The 5,667-nt window shown below is 36.9% G+C and overlaps 1 long non-coding RNA gene across 1 annotated transcript; it reads left to right on the forward strand.

Annotated features, from left to right (window-relative positions):
* The first annotated feature begins 2,423 nt into the window (after positions 1 to 2,423).
* Positions 2,424 to 4,844, forward strand: LOC134634539 (uncharacterized). The gene is made up of 3 exons (XR_010094844.1): positions 2,424 to 2,769; positions 3,108 to 3,184; positions 4,462 to 4,844. It is a non-coding gene; the product is annotated as an uncharacterized LOC134634539 (long non-coding RNA).
* The last annotated feature ends 823 nt before the right edge of the window (positions 4,845 to 5,667 follow it).

The following is a 5,667-nucleotide window of genomic DNA, read 5'->3' on the forward strand; positions in this document are numbered from 1 at the left end:
AGGCATGGCAGCTGGGGATTAAGTATGTTTTATGCTCTCGGCTATATGCCACGTGCTGCGGTTTAGTGTTTGTGGGTACCAAATGTGGGAAGCATTACCAGCTCTGTCTGCATTATTATGTGTCCCTATTACTGGCCTGATCAGAGAGGATTCAGGAGGATGCATGGTAGTCATCTAGGCATGGGAGTGATGCTTTCCACACTGTCAGCCATTATTTTTCCAACAACAAAGGTAGGAAGTAACAAAGTGCAAATACTCTGTTACTGTACTTAAGTAGAATTTTCAGGTATCTGTACTTTACTTGAGTAGTTATTTTTTCTGACAACTTTTTACTTTTGCTCCCTCCTTTTTTCTAACAAATATCTGTACTTTCTTCTTCCTATAGAAGACGAGTGAGCATTAATGTGTAACATGTTGCGGCAGGTGATTTCAAATGCAGGGTTTCTAAAAACGTCAGCAAACACAAAAACTGTTTGTGCACTGTAAAATGTAATTCTAGCTGTTTGTTATTTCAACATATTATTCTATATCAGTTTGACGATAGATGACTTAAGTTGTTGTTATAACATAGAATTACAAGTTAAAAACGTCCCAATTACACCAAAAAAAGCTAACTTGAAAACTCATGTCCAGCTAAATCAGAAACTTATGTGAACTTGACAATGCGGGTAAGTTGAGCACAGCAGGATTCAAAACTGCCTCACGTGACTGCTACCGAGGTGCATCATGGGGAATTGGCGGTTAACGACATCCTCACTTTACTTGGACGTTTTCTAATCGTCTTCTTTGGAATATGCTTTCAAGGTGAGTAACATTGGTTATAACTATAAGGAAAGAGAGCTACAAAAGTTGGAACATGTTTTGAATTTATGGCATGACGTGTGTTTTTCTCTTTTACCGAAATGTTTGCTTTAGCTAATGTAACTTTAGCCGACAAGGTCCAGCTTGTGTGTCATGACCAAACTTGACCTAATAAACTGACATATGGCCTTTTTTATGGGTTTAATGTGGCGCTGAGCAAATCACAAGTATTGTGCCGCTAGCTTTAAGGTTGTGCACTCACCCTGTTGCGATATTAGCAAGCTAACTCAGCTAATTAATAAAGCTTATTTCATATTGTCTCTGTACTTGTAAATTCCTTTCAAGTTCACAGGCTGTTGTATTTTGGTGGAAGTTCATTTTGGCAATATTTCCAATAACTGGCTGGGTTCAAAAATACCTTTTTGGCAGGACTCGGATGCTTGTTGTCATCTGTTTATCCCTATGTAATCACTTAAGGTGTTATTAACTGCTGCATGCTAAGCTGCAAGAGTGCACTGAGGACTGAGACAAAATATGGTCTACAAACCAGCATTATATTAGTTTTTATCAGATAGTCCTCCAGTGTGCTTATTTTTTGCTTTAATTATATTGTGCAGTTATTTGTTACCCTGAAATGCTTTATGCTTAACAACAGTTCACTATTTTGACTTATTTTTGAACTCTTGTGATCAGTATGACTAGATTGTGTGAGTTTCCATACTAAACGAGCTGTAGTGATAAAATAATTGGCATCAGAGACACTGATTTTTGGCATGGTATACTGCAGAAGGTTTTTTTTTTTTTGCATAATTTACCTTTTAATTAAACTGCATTCTCTGTATTGTAACAAAACTAACATTGTTTATATGTCAGAAAATTAGCAAACATGAATAAATGGCGAAAACAATATAATTATAACATATATTTTTATTTTACTTATTTTAGGTCTGTGAAGCCAAACTTGATGCTGGGGATTTATTTTTGTCAGTGGAGTCAAATGGTAAGTTACAATTTGTGCATTTTGTCATACTGGAAACACCTCAGATTATATTGTAATTTAATAGCTCTGTAGAACAAATGATATAAAGATTGTAGTGTCAGGGTACTTCTTAAGAAGTAATATGGCACTATTGATGATCACATGCAGGTGGCATAAACTAAATATTCAGACGTGTTACCAACAAATGATTCATTAACAAAAGCAATGGAGCAGACTGTTTAGGTTCTTGTGGTTGTAATAACATCCATAACTGCAAGTTTGTCATTAATTTATTTTCACAGGTCTAGATGATCACATTTGACTTTGTCATTTAAATGAGGTGGACTTGCAAACTTTGCGCTCTTTGGGGTAAATTGCTGTCCACTACATATACACAGAATCTGCACAGTATTTCAGATCTAAAAAGGGAGTATGTAATGGACTTGCTGGCTTTAATGTAAAAAGCCTGTTGTGTAACTTTAATGAGGCAGTTGGACTAAAACAGTATTGCTCATCAAGGTAAACATCTGAGGAATAAGGAAACTGTTACTTGTCCTTTTACTCAGTGTTCTTTTAATCGCACGTTTACTAAAGTTTTACATCACATAAGTCATTTTCACAATCATTCTACTTTAAAAGATTTCAAGACAGAGCTTATTGTTCTCTGAACTTCCTTGTTTGCTGAACGGCAGGTAAAGTGCATCTTTTTGTTTGTTTGCTTTTGTGTGTTTGTGTTTTCTCTAATGGGCCTCAGATGACTGTTTGCTTAAATTTGGGTCTCAAAGAATCTTTTTTTAATTCTGCCTGTACTCTCCACCCCTCTTCTTCTATTGCTCAGGTTGAAGCAGAATTTGCCCGTCTTACATCTGTTGACCTGAAAGGGTTCCTTTTTGCTGTGCTTGACCATTATGGAGAGGTTCGTGGAGCTGTACAAAATCAAGAGCGGCATAGAAAGGCTAACTAGGCTCATAAGATGCTTCGGAGATGATGTAAGTGTTCAACTGCGAAATCTAATCCTTTGTTTAAGTTTTAGGTTATCCAGTTCAACTGATGAACTCATTGAAAGAAAGCTGATAAGTAAAGTCTGTCATCATATTTCACAACTGGACATTTAGTGTGGTAACTTTTACAGAATCTATGTATATTGGTGGTAGGTTGGATATCATATTCTACTTGAATGTCCTGATATGCCTGATTCAAAATCTCCAATGATAATCATATATTGATGGAATTATGCATCAAAAAGCTGTGAATTTGGAGCTGTCTACATGCTTCATAAACACTGTTTAAAAAGTGTTTTTGTTTTCTTTTTGACTTCTTTGACCAGAGCCCTACACAAAGGAAGAGGACAGAGGACCTCATTTTCTAAAGGAAGATCCCTCACACACTTTCAAGACTGTGAAGGTTAGCATTGTTTCTTTTAGTAAATTTAATAATGACAGCACCACAGTGGATTTTAAATTAAAAAGTACATGTGTACTTTTTCCTCACCAAATGTATTATTACAAGATCTTTGACACTGGATTTGGTCTGGGTTTCAGAGAAACTAACTGGCAAGCTAGCATTGATATTATTAGTGTCTTGTGTTTATTCATGTCTTCACCAGGGTCTTTGACATTTCGCTGCTGTACTGTTCACTTCAGCTTTACGTTTGATTTCTCACATTGTATATTGTAATGGCAGAGATATTAAGATATTTAAGGGGCTGCAGTGGCTGCTACAGCTGTGGGGGGCAATACTTTGGTGAAATGTCCTGGACCCTGGAAAAGAGACTGTGTAGACTGGGTAAGCAATTAAAGGTTACTGGCCGAGAGTCATTGGGCAGCTGGGTAAAGGTGGATGTTGATATTCAGTGCCAATTATGCAACCTGTTCAGCCATGTCTATATGCTCTTTTTTCATGCTGTTAATATAGGGGGAAAAAATAAACTTTAATCAATAAACTGATTAAAGAAGCATTGTCTATGGAGCCATAATCTGATCCTGTAGTGTAGCTGCAGTTTGCACATTTCATGTATTCTCAGCCAGATTTGGTTTAGAGCACAGCCAATATTTAGCATAAGTAGATTTAAATTCACACACTGGTGATGGCAAGCTACATTGTAGCCACAGCCACCCTGGGGCGCACTGACAGAGGCGAGGCTGCCGGACACTGGCACCACCGGGCCCTCTGACCACCACCAGTAGGCAACAGGTGAAGTGTCTTGCCCAAGGACACAACGACTGAAACTGCCGGAGCCAGGGCTCGAACCGGCAACCTTCCGATTATAAGACGAACTGTCAACTCTTGAGTCACGATTCAGTCATCCACCCATGTGTGTGAATGACTGAATGTGTAAAGCACTTTGGAGTCCTTAGGGGACTAGTAAAGCACTATACAAATACAGGCCATTTACCATTTAAATTGAAAATTTTGTTTGAATTCTGCAATTGAAGACATGCTCAGTTATTTATGAACATGGTCTTTGTTTAAAGCAAGAAATGGATTTGTAACATGGGGGTGCATATCTCATTCTGAAAAAACTTTAACAACTAATAAGTGTTACCCAAAGCCAATCACCATCATCCAAAGCATCAGTATGGCTCTTCTTTGGAAAGACATGAATTGTTAAGCACACGGGATATTGTGTAATTGTAATTGTGTAATTTTTTTTTTTTTTTTGTCTTTGAACCCTTTTATAGCCGACAGGTATTGAAGACACGTTTTCTAAGAGGATGAAAGTTGGCATTGCGATGGTGAAAGAAGAAGACATCGATGTGTTGGTTGTCCTTGAGGCAGCAGTAATCCTGTCTAATCTGAGGGATGTCTCAAGTGCCATTTCCATGCTGATGGGCCTTCTTTTTGCCCTCAACATACACTATCCAAAGGAACTTAAGGACATCTTTGAAGTCATTCAGAACATCCTAATGAACATTGGTGGAAGGCAGTGCATCTCACTAGTGCATGGTCTAAGAAACAGACTCTTGCAGAAAGCCATGCAGAACTGTAATTGTATGATCCTTAGTGTTAAGGACAGTTTTTATTTTACTGTTTGTTTTTTTATTCTTGCAAGTTCTCATTCTCACTTTTGTATGTCACTAAATGACTACACTTTACATTCCAGATTAGACAATTACTCATTTGTTCATGGTTTAAGAAACTTATGTGAACAACAATATAATGCTGGACTTTGCAGATGCTTATCTCATGCAAGTCAGTAGTTTTTCCTTTGTTTTGCAATTGAGCAGACTCAAACTAATGTTTCTGAAATATCCATATTATCAAATGTTTCAGAAGCATGCAGTCATTTTCAGAGATATTGGTTCTGTGGAATTTGTTGCAATTGTAAACGAAGACAAATACAAGAGTTTGATGTCTTAGTTGTTATAAACTGATCTTTACTGTCACTTATCAAAGGTTTTGTACTATTTTAATATTTCAAGTTTTATGCTAACAGGTGTGACTGAGCACAATGAAGTTTAAAAATTTTGTAAATGTAAAGAATAACTTTTCTAAAATAGCAAGTGTCCCGTTGATACATTACATTAATGCAGACTTTATGTTGTTACTTCACAAGAATCACTACTGCTCCTAGAGTATTGGTCAGAATTTCATCTTCACCCAAACTGGGCTCAAGACCAAGTTCAAATTTATTGTTTCACAGGGAGCAGCCTTTGAGTTTTGATGGATTGTGAGCCTGATGAGCTACGTCACTGATTTTTCTGTTTCTCAGATGACTAAGATGGCACAATAAATGGTGAATGTTGGGTGCTCATGAGTAATTGTCTTGTCATGTTCTTAAAACAAACTTTCTGTATGAAATGATCAGATAGACTTTAATGGAATCTGTGGGGTTTTATTTTTTTTCTGTAAACAACAGAAAATTAATTTAAAGGAATGTAGATATT

This window comes from Pelmatolapia mariae, linkage group LG9 (genome assembly GCF_036321145.2).
Source record: "Pelmatolapia mariae isolate MD_Pm_ZW linkage group LG9, Pm_UMD_F_2, whole genome shotgun sequence".
Lineage (NCBI taxonomy): Eukaryota > Metazoa > Chordata > Actinopteri > Cichliformes > Cichlidae > Pelmatolapia > Pelmatolapia mariae.